General features: G+C 37.7%; 1 protein-coding gene across 1 annotated transcript in view; it reads right to left on the reverse strand.

Moving 5' to 3' along the window:
- Positions 1–14,898, reverse strand: part of LOC143227804 (protein O-mannosyl-transferase TMTC2-like) — a 211,314-nt gene that overhangs the window by 113,848 nt on the left and 82,568 nt on the right. The gene's annotated exons all lie outside the window — the stretch shown is intronic.

Here is a 14,898-nt window from a genome sequence, read left to right on the forward strand (position 1 = left end):
GCGAAGCTTTCACTTTCAACAAAAAATTAGGGTCTTTTTTATTTAAATTTGGTTGTTAATTTATATAGATATAAATATAGATATATAGATATATCTGTGTATTATAACTGTATAAAATTCAACCAAATGAAGCGCATCATCACGAACCTTGTAGATTTCAACCCTTATCACTGAAAATGATAAATCACCTTTAGGTGTAATTATCTTTTATTACACTCCCTATCTATTCCCAATAAAGCGATCTGTTACCCGTTTTAGACGCCAGATGACGCCACAAAACTTGTCTTATCTGCCTCGATATCCAATAGAAAAATGGATACGTTGTAAATATGTGCTTGAAGCACAAACATTTGTTTGCTCTGTCCTGTGAAATTATAACTAAAACAAAGTGGTTGTAGATTTGTTTCCCTAAGAGAAGTTTCAACGTGGCTGACAGAAATTTTGTGATAAGTCCGCGCATGCTAACAATTACGTAGTTTTTAAGAAAAATGTAAAACACTGCTTTATTTACTGTCAGCTGTCATAAACAGCAGCTGCAGAACAAGTAGAGGTTAAACAGTGAAAACAACACACAAAACCTGGAGTTAAATTTGATCTAAAATTTAAAAAACTTTACTACAATATTGTTTACTGATATTTTCCAAATTTTAGAAAAAAATTGTAATTCGGATTTTTATCCCGGACAGCACAAGTTTCTTGTGGTTATTCACACAACGATACTCGAAGGTTATATACATCCGCCAGACGTCTAATCTTGAATCAACTGTATATCAAATACTCAGCCCGTCAACAGTTGTCGCCTCCAATTCTTGGGCTACGCTTGTTTGGCTATTGTTTGTAATTTCGCGCAAAGCTACGCGAGGGCTATCTGCGCTAGCCGTCCCTAATTTAGCAGTTAAAGACTAGAAGGAAGACAGCTATTCATAACCAGTCACCACCAGCTCTTGGGATACCCTTTTATCAACGAATATTGGGACTGACCGTCACTTTTTAACTCTCTCACAGCTGAAAGGGCGAGTACATTTGGTGTGACTGGAATTCAAAGCTGCAACCCTGAGATTGCGAGTGTGTCACCCCAACCACTTGGTCATGTCGAGTCCTTGTTTGGCCGAATGGTATGATTTAACAACTCATAAAGCAACATGATTCTCCAAGTAAGGAGTGGGTTTACGCGGTCACGTGAGGAAAACCATGAATCCTCGAATCCACAGCCAAACACAAATGAACAATGGGCAACACCTGACCCAATTATATAAATATTTAAAGTGTATATGCAGATGTTGGTTAAATGTACTCCGATAATGAGATGTGGTCAATATAGTTGGGAAATAACTAACAAAAGTTTTAAAAGCACTTCCAATTTGATAAGCTATAGATAGTAGTATTTTTGGGGTGGGGTGTTTTCTTACATATTTACAAAATACAGCACTATTATTGTTATTACTTTATGTATGGCCAGGTGATTAGGGCGCTCGACTCACAAGCTACGAATCGAGACTTCAAATCCATGTCACACCAAACACACTCGCCCTTTCAGCCGTGGGGGCGTTCTAATGTGACGGTTAATCCCACTATTCGTCAGTAAAAGAGTATCCTATGAGTTGGCGGTGGGTAGTGATGACTAGCTACCTTCCCTCTAGTCTTACGCTGATAAATTAGGGATGGCTACCACAGATAGCCCTCGTATAGATTCACGCAAAAATAAAAACAATAAGTTTATACATTACGCGAAAATTTTTGTTTAGGCATGTAGAAGTGTTGATTTGTTTTCCACTCAAAGTTACAGTTAAGCGAATGGTTTATTTTACCTGTATAAAAACTTCATATCTTTATCCTTAATATTTAACACCTTCTTTCATTGATGAGATCCTCTAGTGGCAAATCGGTATGTCCGTAGACGTACACCGCTAGAAACCGGGTTTCAATACCCGTGGTGGGCACAGCACAGAGCCCAACGTGTAGCTTTGCACTTGACTACAAACAGACAAATCAAACTCAAGAAATACACTATTAATTAATAGTTGTGATCACTCGCATAATTTAGTAAACGTTTCAGGAGCACAAAAGTTATGGTAATATTGTGAGAATCGGTAATACCTTTTTATTCACTAATTAATTATAAGACAGCGACAAGCAGATGAAATTATTCCATACTTTTTATGCAGTAAAATAATCAGAAAAAAACAACTGTAAATTTTGTAAAGCTAAACAGTTTCATGGTCTTTTATTATTATTTTAAACTATGAAATTTGGTTTCACCAATTTAAATATTACGGTTGTAAATTAGTAATTTTTTAAAAGGAAACTTAGCATTCACTTGCGTGTAAGTTGCCCCCTAGTGGCACAGCGGCATGTCTGCGGACTCACATCGCTAGAAATCGGGATTTGATACCGGTGGTGGGCAGAGCGCAGGTAACCTATTGCGCAGCTTTGTGCTTAATTTTAAACAAATAAAACAACCGCCTAAGTTTTGTGTGAGCAAAACCCGCACTACAGGCATAAAAAGACAGAACCCGCCTCTTCTCTTCGATACCAGAATGTTCTTAACCACGTAGTTTGGCATATTAAGAACACTTCCTTAGTTTGGAAACAGCTTTCCATTATAACTATAACAATAAAAGTTTCAGTGTATACACGTCTGAAGATACTCAAAATCATATATACAGTAGTGTTTTAATATACCATGTGCAACTTCAGTATTTCTGTCGGTTCCCCCTCTCCATGCAGAATACACAGAACATCGCTTAAGGGGTGTTACATACAGTGCACAGGCTTATCGCTTTGTGGTTCTGTGCTTTTCGAGGGAAAGTCAAAAAAGGCCCGCTACATAATTACCAATAATTTGTACAACTCTGGCCTCCATCCATCAAGGAGCAGAGCCTATTTGTCATTATATGTTTGCAGACCGGACGTTACATTTAGAGCAAAGGATAATATTAAGGCACCAGAGGCAACATATACACACATGTAGACTGAAATAAAGGGCCATCCCTCCAGTAATGATTAAAATACAGATATATAAATATACGAGGAACACGAGAACTGCAAGAAACATGAAATATGGAATTATAATAATATAGTTGATACACCAGCAAGAACACTTTTTCTTAACACTGAATATACGTAGAAAAAGACAAAGAAACTATACAGAAACAAAAAACCACGTTGTAAAGAACGATGGAAAGTGTTTTTTTTTAAACAAGTGTATATATATATAAGTTTTTAAAACAAGAATAAACATATGATATAGACTACATACAAAATAATTACACCTTATAGCACACTTATGGCATGACGAGAAGAAGACAGCAAGCATTTCAATATGTTTCGTCCCTTTGCGAGTTTTTCTTTTTTTTTTTGTCTGTATACATATTTAAGCCGGAAAAATAACGCATATTCTTTTCTATAGTTTAAAGCATTTTCAGACTAGTAAATCATAAACACTTCTCATAAATATACCACGATATAAGACATACTATACTTTTCCCTGTGTTATGTCTCTATATTATTTATATTTTAGAAGCAGCGAAGGATTCATATAAAAACAACTTACCCAGTAAGCTTCAGTTACATATATTTTCTAAAGTAAAATCTCTTGTTTATTTGTTTGTTTCCAGTTAAGCACAAAACTACACAATGGCTTATCTGTGGTATTACCATAACGGGTATTGAATCCCGGTTGTTAGCGTCATAAACGTCCAGGCTTATCGTTATGCTAATGGGGTGGAGCGAAATAAAGTCTACAATTGGTTAATTTTATTATATACAAGTTCGCTAGTGAATTAGCAAACGTATAAACAGAGTAATGCTAACATCCGAAGTTCGATTCCCAGCGGTGGACAGAGAACAAATACCTCACTGTGTAGTTCTGCGCTAAAACCAACAAGTTAGCTAAAGTTAATCAATCATTTAGTTCCATATTTAAAAAAGAAAAAAGGTTATCATTTTAATTTATTGTATTGTTCGTTTGTTTTTGAATTTCGCGCAAAGCTACACGAGGGCTATCTGCGCTAGTCATCACCACCTACCGCCAATTCTTGGGTTACTCTTTTACCAATGAATAGTGAGATTGACCGTCACATTATAACGTTTCCACGGCTGAAAGGACGAGCATGTTTGGTGCGACGGGGATTCGAACTCGCGACCCTCAGATTACGAGTGGAATGCCTTAACACACCTGGCCATGCTGGGCCTATTGTATTGTGTGTATATTTGTAAACTGGTCATGCTGGGCGTATTGTATTGTGTGTATATTTGTAAACTGGTCATGCTGGGCGTATTGTATTGTGTGTATATTTGTAAACTGGTCATGCTTGTATATTTATAAACTGGTCATGCTATTGTATTGTGTGTATATTTGTAAACTGGTCATTGTATTGTGTGTATATTTATAAACTGGTCATGTATTGTGTGTATATTTGTAAACTGGTCATGCTGGGCGTATTGTATTGTGTGTATATTTGTAAACTGGTCATGCTGGGCGTATTGTATTGTGTGTATATTTGTAAAGATACTTGTTTGAAAATCTTTTCCTTCATTGCCATTCTTTTTCATTCAGTTTAGATATATTGTAGTTTTTGTATTCATTTTCGTATTAGTTTTTACAGTGTAGTTGTTTCTTTGTTTAGCGTAAAGCTATACCATGGTTCTCTGTGCTCTGGCCATCGATGGATGCGCAGATAGCCCTCGAGTAGCTTTGCGCGAAATTAAAAACAAACAACAAAAACAAAACAAATCATCGTTGGAATCGAGCCCACGAATTTAGCGTTGGGAGTTCACAAACTTGTCGCTAACCAACCGGGGAGGGCGCCAGTGTAGCGTGCCTTGGGTAAACCGACGCGTGTGGTCTGCCCGATTTCTTTTTATCATAACACAGGAAATGGAACACAAAGTTAAAAGCTAATAGGAATGACAGTCATTGTAATTACATTAATGTTAACAAAATTTAATTTTGTCTCTAACAACCATGTGGTAGTGTACATTTTACTCACACAGGATTTACAAGAACCATTATAATACTTGCTCGTACTCGTGAGTGGATTAAGAGTTAGTATTCCAAGACAGAGAACCTGAGAATTCACGATTTGAGTCCCATTACTGTAAAAAAAAACAACAAACTGCGCTCCATATTTTGCGAGTTGCAACTGTAAAAGTTACCTTTCAAAATATGGTCAGGAAAAACAAAACAGCGGCCCCAAAGTTGGAAGTTGATGCAGTTGACAAAATTATTTTTATCAATTCAAAACTATGCATAAACAACTATATACGTAAATGGCCTTTTTTTCTGTGTGTAGCTTCGCACAAAAATTACAAAACGAAGTAATTAATTTTGTCCTCACATAACAGATTAAACTTTTCTTAGTTAGAAAATGAAACTGACGATGTTTTTTTTCTTGCAACTCCTGAAAATCGTGTGTGTGTGCGTGTTTTATTATAACAAAGTCACATTGGGCTATCTGCTGAGTCCACAGAGGGAAATCCAACCATTGTAAATCCGTAGACCAGTGGTTCCCAATCCTTTTTTATGTCCCGAACCCCTACAAAATTTTAATATGTTCTAGTACCCCTCACAGTAATTATTTATTTAAGAATAAAGATGAAGGTGGCCAAAACATTTTTATAGTTAATTTTTAATGATATATAAACAAGAACGAAAAGAAAAAAAATATTACAACAAACTAAAAGTTACATAAACTCTACATGGCCTACAAAAAAAATAAATTTTCATTCATGCATGAAATGAAATTTCTTTGAATTTGAAATGTTCAAATGTTCATAAGCCAATTTAAATTTAATAACTTTTTTGTTCCTGTTTATTTCTTTATTTTTCAAAGCGTGGCACTTTGTTGCTCATAGCAATCCGCAAGTCTGCCTGTGCACACAAGCGATTTCTAGATTTTGTCTTGATTGACAAAAGAGCACTAAATCCAAACTCGCATAAGTATGTCGTCACGATGTCGTCATGGGATGAGCACATTTAGTGATTTTTCACAAAGTCTTGGAAACATGTGCATTGCTGAACACCAATATTGTTCGAAAGGTTTGCTTTCAAACTGCATTTCAAGAACTCGATTTGTGCGCAGTTCAATAAGATCTTCCTTCAGTTCTTCATCATCCGACATATTATTCAAATTGAAGGAGTATGAAATCATAATCCATTCTTCAGAAGTTTCCAGTTCTCCTCCAAAATATCCATCAAATGACTTTGATAGTATTTCCAAATGATCCACAATTTCTTCACACACACATGGAATTAGGGACTCATCCTCACCTACTAGTGATGGGAAATTTGAAAGATTCCCTCTTTTAACTTGTCGACACCAAAGATGTAACTTTGCTTTGAAAACATTTAACTTTTCGCAGCATTTCAATATGTTTATGTTTTTCCTTCAAGAGATACACTTAGGTCATTCATACGAGTGAAATTATCACTCAAATAGGCTAGCATTTGGTTGAATTCTTGTGATTCTATTTCTCTGGGCAGATCATAGTGACGTTCCTTCAGAAAAGTTTTGACTTCTTCTCGCAGTTCAAAGAAGCGCGTTAAAGCTCTCCCACGTGACTGCCAGCGGACTTCTGTGTGGAAAAGCAAAACTGAATGCTCACTTCTAAAATCTTCACAAAGCGTCTTGAAGAGGCGGTGGTTCAAAGCGCGACCCCTAATCCAGTTCATGGTTTTCACAGAAGTGTCAAGGACCTTTTTCAACTTTGGAGACAATGTTTTTGATGCTAAAGCATGTCGATGAAGAAAATAGCGAGTACCTTGCAAGTGCGGAATCTCTTGTTTCATCAGTGCAAAAAATCGTGATTTATTTCCTAGCATAGCAGGGGCACCGTCGGTACACAAAGAACCAATAATTTGGATATCTAAATCATATTTCGCAAAGAAGTCCTTCACAATCTGGAAGACATTTTTTCCTTTTGTGGTTGTTTTCAGATCTTCACAGAACAGGAAATCTTCCATTATGGCACCCTCATGGACATACCTCACTAGTGCAATGAGTTGACTGCAATTTGCAACATCAGTTGTTTCGTCCAATTGGAGAGAGATTTTCAAGGGACTAGCCCTGTATCTGCGATAACTTGGTCCAAAATGTCCGAACTCAAATCACCAATTCGGTTTTGAATAACATTATTTGATAACTGCACTAATTTAAGCTTGTTTGAGGTATCTTTTCTCAGAACAATTGTTGCCATTTCTAATGCACACGGTTTTATCACCTCTTCTGCAATTGTATGGGGCTTCTTTGATTTGACTACCTTATACGCCACGTGGTATGAAGTCATCAGCAGTGGTTTGTCAGCAGATATAAAACCTAATTTTGGAAGGGTTGCTCGAGAATCAAAGCGGGCTCTTCTACCTTTCAATGATTCAACATCATGGCCTGCAACATCTGCTCCACCATGCCGGTTGTTGAAGTTCCTGCAGCTTAGATGGCTTCAAATTTGCGTTTGAAAGGACAGCGTCACAAAGCATGCACTGGGGTTTTTGCAGATCCTCAGTTGTTCCGATACAAGTGAAACCAAACTTCACATAATCATCATTTCATTTGCTTTTCTTTGAAATAATGTTTTTTTTTTTGCACAAACACAGAATCAACAATGCACTGACTACCAAAGCATCACGCATGGGTTTATATACTCTGCGAAACTTTCTAGAACATTCTCGAATATACGTCACATGACGTCATCAATTAATTCTGGATACTTCTGGAAGTTTCTCGAGTCACGATGACGTGAATACATAACATAAATAAATAATAGACACTTTAAGACGGCATTCACGAACGTAACCTAATTAGTTGTGCCGAGTATTTAGGTCACGTTTACGTTTCGTGTGTTGTTTGTTTACAGTTGTACATTAAAAATTCGGTCTGCGCCGGTGAAGGTAGAAACGATAGTTTATCGTAACAAAGTAAAAAGCTACGTCTGTAACAAGAAAAATAAGAAATAAAAATCGAACGTAATTTTTGAATATATAGGAGAGTACCCTTAATATAAACAAAGAAAAAAAACTGAAATGTTATCTCGCACCCCCAAGATTGGAAACCACTGCCGTAGACTTACCGCTGTAATAGCGGGGGACCTTAAAAATCATAAGGACTATTTTATATAGAAGACATATTTTAATAAACGTGCGCGAATCGTGTAACAAATATACAGTGGAGTGAGTTTCAGATATCAGAAGGGATGTTTTTTTAGAAATCACATCACACTCAGTGTTGAATCCAGACCCATTCCATGGGGGTGGAGGTTAAGCTGGAGAGGGGGGAAATACGTAACATACAAATTCGACAAAATGAGAAAAACTGTAATTCAGAGGGATGTTTTTGGCGCAGAGGGGAATCCTCTTTTACACCCTTTGAATTCAACACTGGTCATATTAGCGCCTGAGAAATATTCTGCCAAAACGGTATCGCACTAACGGCTGAAGAATATTCGTCCGAAATCGGACCCACACCAACATTAATATTTTCGGCAATTCAAAGCGATTATCCAAACCTATGACAAAAATACGACTCACTGTTACTGAATATCATGACTTTTTATTACATTTCTACTATAAATAATATTCCGTTACAATTATTGGGTAATATATGGCTGTCTGTGATCAGATATAGTTCACAACCAAATCTCTAATAAAAAGAAAACTAAACAAATGCACCAGTCTACAAAACAAACAAAACGGCTTTAAAAACGTGCCTACGAGTGGTGAGCAAAACGGGCGATATTTTAGCAAATCACTAATTTATTTTCATTCTGTAATTTCTAAACTAAGGTATATATAAGAATGTTATGTCACCAGTTAGGTAAATATGCATTATCGTCGGAAGGACTGTGTTAAAAACAGTTAGGCCAGACCCGTAACGAAAAACAAAGTTATCAAAGCAATCCTTAACTACAAAAACAATCACCAGGGCACAGGCTATAACGTGGGATATGTAATGTGTCCTGGGTTTCGGAGGCGAATGTAGAATCCGTTATAGTTACACGTCATAAATAGATTCAGAACACGAGAGAGTCACGCCATTATTTTCTGCTTCAAAGCTAGCGTTGTTTCACAAAAGTTTGGCGAAGTTTGCACTGTTATGTTCCACAGTATACATCCTGAAGTAACGATTCTAGCCTTTCAACATTTGGGCCCTGGGCTTCCCTAACGATAAGGTTCTGTGGTTTGTGCCCTGTTTTTTGAAACCTTGAACCTCACTATAAGGAGTGCCGTGAAATCCTACCATTCGATCCGACAGGAGTGCCTAAGAGTTTTCAGTGGGTGCTGTTGACTAGTTGCCGTTTCTCTAGTCTGTCAGTTCAAAATTAGAAATGGCGGTGCCATCGGAGATATCCCTTTACGAGAAGTTTCTAAGCCATCAATTCGTCCTTCCCTTCAGAAGTTCCGATTGTTCCATGCATGTCAGTCCTCACTCACGGAACAAAGATTCAAGTCCTCCTCCTCATCCGACGAGATAAGTCTGTGCCATTTCAAGTTACATCATGGCTATCAATCGAGACAACGATACCCTAACATACCTACTGAAATGCTATTATTATTATTACTGTTCTCATTGGACCCGACGCCCAACAATCATACACAGAGAAAGAATAAAGAAAATTGTATGCTTTGCACTCGGAGAGCACACTGACATGGTAGCTTCCTTAGTGACATAAGTATTCCAAATACTTGATCAAAAGACTAGCTGTCAGATGGAGAAAAATGATCCGTTGGACCTTTTCGGTCTGACTATAGTCATTAACGTTGAGCTTCAATATTACCATGGGCAATATATATAACCCCACCCCCCGTCCTTAAAGTACGATCTAATAACACACGGCTCTTACAACAATGCATTGCATTCGTGGAATCAGTGATAGGGAAAATCTTGACACCAAGACCAGCTAATTACATGGAGAAACGTCTGTACAAATTGAACAAGAGGTTACAGTCACGACTGTCGCTACATAATGTTTTTACATGTACACCTGCAGGCTACTGTTTGCTAAGAGAGAGATGGGGGAATTTCTATTGCTGGTTAAATAGATAGTATGTATAACACAAACGATGCACTCTGCATTTAGTAATTCCAAGTTTCGAAAATTGCTGAGTAAAACATACAGAAACGCTCTCTAGTGGCCCAGCAATATGTCTGCGGACTTACAACGCTAGAAACTGGGTTTCGATACCCGTGGTGAGCAGAGCACGGATAGCCCATTGCGTAGCTTTGCATTTAACTTCAAGCAAAACAAACAAAGAGAAATGCACATTTTACAAAATTGTGAATCCACGAACGAACGACTGCATTAGAAATAATAGATCTGGTACTACCATCTCTAACAACACCCATTCTTAGAGAGAATGTTTTTCTTTGAAATACCTTTGTTAACAATACAATATTCAACAACCCAGGTTTTGAAATTTGAAAGTAAATCATATAAGTTTCGGGATGGACGAAAGTTGATGTCACTGAAACAGTAATCTCAAAAGTTTGGCCGCCATAATGCGAAATCGAAGAAGCAATTGTAACTTGCATCTTTACAATTGTTCGATTACGCGTATTGGTTGTTTGTTTTTTTGGTTGTTTTTGAATTTCGCACAAAGCTACTCGAGGGCTATCTGTGCTAGCCGTCCCTAATTTAGCAGTGTAAGACTAAAGGGAAGGCAGCTAGTCATTACCACCCACCGCCAACTCTTGGGCTACTCTTTTACCAACGAATAGTGGGATTGACCGTCACATTATAACACCCCACGGCTGAAAGGGCGAGCATGTTTGAGCGCGACCCTCAGATTACGAGTCGCACGCCTTAATACGCTTGGCCATGCCGGGCTGTACGCGTATTGGTACAAAGGTTCACCTATTTCTAGCCCCTTCCTACACCCGACAATTATATTTAAAGCTTCTGTTGTGTAATGTTAGAGAGAAACGGTTTGGTTTGAATTTGGCGCAAAGCTGCACGAGAGCTATCTGTGGATATCGTCCCTAATTTGGTAGTGACAGACAGGAGGGAAGGCAACTAATCAAAACCACCCACCGCCAACTCTGCAACTAATTTACCAACAAGTAATGAGATTTATCTTCTCTTTATAATGTTACTCCAAATGAAATATCGAACATGTTCGGTGAGGTGAGGGAGACTGGAATCCGAAACCCTCAGACTGCGAAACAAGCGTCCATAACCACCTGGTCATGCAAGGCACAGAGAGAAATGAACTGTAACGAAAGGTTTCAAACTATGTTTAAGAATGCTTTGATAATGATACATTGTGAAGTCTGTGAAGACTTATATAACACTATTAATAACACTAGTTATTAATAACGATAAATATACCACAAGACTAACTGAGATTAGCAGAAACCGCCATGTTGAATTTTAACCTCGCGTTACTACGATGAAGCGAGAATACACTACATTAAAAATAAAAACGGAATGACCCTCAAAGATTTGCATAAGGAAAGACAAGGATAAAGTCATGGAATGAAGTCATATTACGTAAATATTTCGTGAACGTTGAAGAAGTAACCATCAAGTTCATCAGTGTCAACTACAAACAGTCCTTGTCAATACATGAAACATACACAGTGGGCTGTCTGTGGTGTGCCCACATAAGTGTCGAAAAGCGGTTTTTAGCGTTATAAGCCTTTCGACATGCAAATGAGCCACTGAGGGGGGGGGAAGCGCTTCCTAAAATACTACTTATGTTGCCAGCACACGATGTAAAGAACTAGGATTTATTTAAGTTGCACCAAAAATTACAAAGTAAAAGAAAATTGTTTACTGTAACAGGAATTCAGATTGAATTACAACAAGTAACACGGGTTTAAAGTAAAACCTGATTCTAATGGAAACGACCTAGTAATCTCTGATTGAAACGTGGTACAGTATTAAAACTGACTGTTCGACTTATTTATCTGTCTTAGGGTTTTGGTGATAATCGGTGACAATGGACTCGCAACGACCTATAACTTCCAGGGCTATGGCGAAAAAAAAAAAAAAACGCATTGCAAAGTTTAAGTAAGAGTTTATGTTACATTGTGCAGCTTTCATCACGTCGCCTAAAAGCTGAGCAAGCTCTCGCTAGGGTTCTCTTATCGACCAACAGTAAGGCAGGTCCTGCTAAATCTAATCCACTCCCTTCCCGCCAGCCCAAAAGCACGTTTCCTCGTGCATAACTGATACACCAGCCCGAAACGAAGGATAATTTACAACAATTACCGGGGGGAAAGACCTGGAAGCATATAATTTTAGCGTCTGAAACCCTCGCCCTAGTATACGTTGTCGAGCTCGAAGTGCTCTTCAGACTTCTCAATAACATGGACAAGTAGGGAAGTATGAATAAAACAGTACTTAGCATACACCAGGGTTTGGCAAGGAGATGTTGAGATTCGATTTATTGCATCTCGATGCGCTAGCTTCAGTCAATCGTGGTGCAATTCCGCATCCTATAAACCCCTCCTACCCCTTTCCCCCAACCCACAGCGCTCCAACCCTTTGATTCTAAAGCTAGTCAAGAGGATGTATTTGTAAAGCTAGCTTCAGGCGTGCATACTGTGAAGCAAAGACCGACGACAAGTATAAGACCAGAATTCGCAAAGAGTGGACGGATGTAAAGACGAATGCCGATGGATAACTCCACGTGCGAAATGGGCAAACTTAACACGTGCAACTTGGACTGAATCTGTACATATGTACGATTTTTTTTTAAAGCATGGTAACATATACACAATTAACTATTATGTCGTCACAGAACGCTCGTACGATAAAGGAAATTGACGTAATATTTTTGTTTTCGTTGCTAATGACGTTGCAATGAATAACAAAGACAACGAAAGATGGGTGAAAGATTTATTAATTCTTTCAAATAGTAACTTCTGAATGGAGAAAGAAGTTTCTACCGAGGATGAATGATTGACGGAATGACTGCTCATTAACTACCTCTATATAGTAAACGGTCGATTTGGTCTTCACCCTTTCAAAGCGAGATAATCTATTTTGTTCTTTAAAATAAAATTGGGGGCCTGTTAGTGTTATGCTGAAGGTATGAAAAACATCAGTCAAGACAGAATACAATCCGTATGAAATTCCGTGAAACTCTAACATATTGCTGAAATGAAAACTAAAGCCGCAACAGATCAGAAAAATGGCGCTGCTAGTCGCAGGTGCTGTGACACAGCCGCGCAGGTTTCTGATAAACGAATTGAAGAAAGAATGGTTTCAATTCCAAATAAGACATGCTCTAACTAGGGCGTTTCCATGAAAATAACTGTAATTGTAGGGTAAGTTCCCTGAAGGTGGAGTTATAAAAATTACATACGATTTAAGATACGCGTTCCAATGGTTATTCTATGTACTTCCGTTGGTTGAAGAACACAACCAATGTTTAATAACAGGCTTTGTAAGTCACAGCACGATAAAAGAACTTTCTTCGAACGTGGTAAAACGGCATTTCTTTTGTTTAGAGAAAAGGGAGGTTTTTTTTCGAATCCTTTTCTATTATTTCTGCTTTGTATGGTTGATTGTTTCGATTTATCTTAATGCAAAAAAACAAACAAATTAATGAACCTAGGCTGTTTGTTTTTTTTGTCGACCTATGATTGGCGAAGTCGTTGATTTCTACCATATACTGTCTCGTGCATTGAAACTTCCTCAGTTTACTTTGTATTAAAGATTTCACTCTAACTGTTTTTTTGCTTCAATCTCGTTGCTGTTTGTTTTAAGCACAAAGGTGCACACAAAAACATTTATGCTTTGCCAACCACGCGTTTCGAAACCCCACATCTAGCGGTATAAATCCACTTGAGGGCGCTGCGATCTGGATTTACTGGATTCAGTTAATAATCGAACAATTAATTCTACCCAAATTTCTAAATATACATATTTCTTTCTTTTTTTTTTTTTTTTTTGGGGGGGGGTAGAAGATGAGAAAATTTACGAAATACTTTTCAAAGTTTGCATTATTAATTAATTAAAACTAATTAAGTTCATGAAACCTCTTGTTCAATGTGATAAAATTATTTTAATTCCATTCACTATTTTGCCTCATTTTCAGCGTTAAGAAAGTGTTCAAAAATCAAGTGCTTCACTGGCGTTTTTAAAAAGTTAAAATACATAACACGAAGATTCTAGGGCAACACAAAAAATTTGGAGACAAAGTGGCGGGAACGAATACCACCAATGCTTTGGATCACAAAGAAGCAGAGATGGTTAGTTAGAGAGTCAAAAGCTAGTGCAGTTAATGCGTGTAATTTTAGTTGCATCGCTGGGATTGATTTTGGCGATCATCTAGGATTTATATAAGTCTGTATTTTGTGCAACTTTGTAAGGTCAGCGTATTTCTAGAACATAGGCTGACAATGTACACGACGAATCTAGCGCTGAATAGTACTCAAACGAGAAAAAAAATTATAATAGCTCATTATGACCGATTATCGTCGTCAGAACATAATCTGTCTTCCCTCAGATTTGTATACTGCTCATCATCGTGAGTGACGATAATCGCTACAACACAGTCAGCCTTCCCTCAGATCTGTGTACTGCTCTAAAATCACAGTAATGTGGGAAGAACTACCTGAAGTAAAATTATGTTCTAGCGATTATCGTCACTCACGATGAAGAGCAGTACACAGGTCTGAGGGAAGTTTGTGTTGTCGCGATTATCGTCACTCACGATAAAGAGCGGTACACAGATCTGAGGGAAGTTTATGTTGTCGCGATTATCGTCACTCAAAAACATAAAAAAAATATCCATGCTGCCACTTGGTGTGTAATCTTTGATACGTAGTACGAATACATTTCGAGCTCGTATCGTTTTACCACAACATTAAACACTATAAAACACGTGTAATTATAGTTCACATTTACCTAGTGCAACTCACATTTCCATTATCTATATACAGAGAAACCTAT

Source organism: Tachypleus tridentatus, chromosome 10 (genome assembly GCF_004210375.1).
Source record: "Tachypleus tridentatus isolate NWPU-2018 chromosome 10, ASM421037v1, whole genome shotgun sequence".
In the NCBI taxonomy this organism is placed as follows: domain Eukaryota; kingdom Metazoa; phylum Arthropoda; class Merostomata; order Xiphosura; family Limulidae; genus Tachypleus; species Tachypleus tridentatus.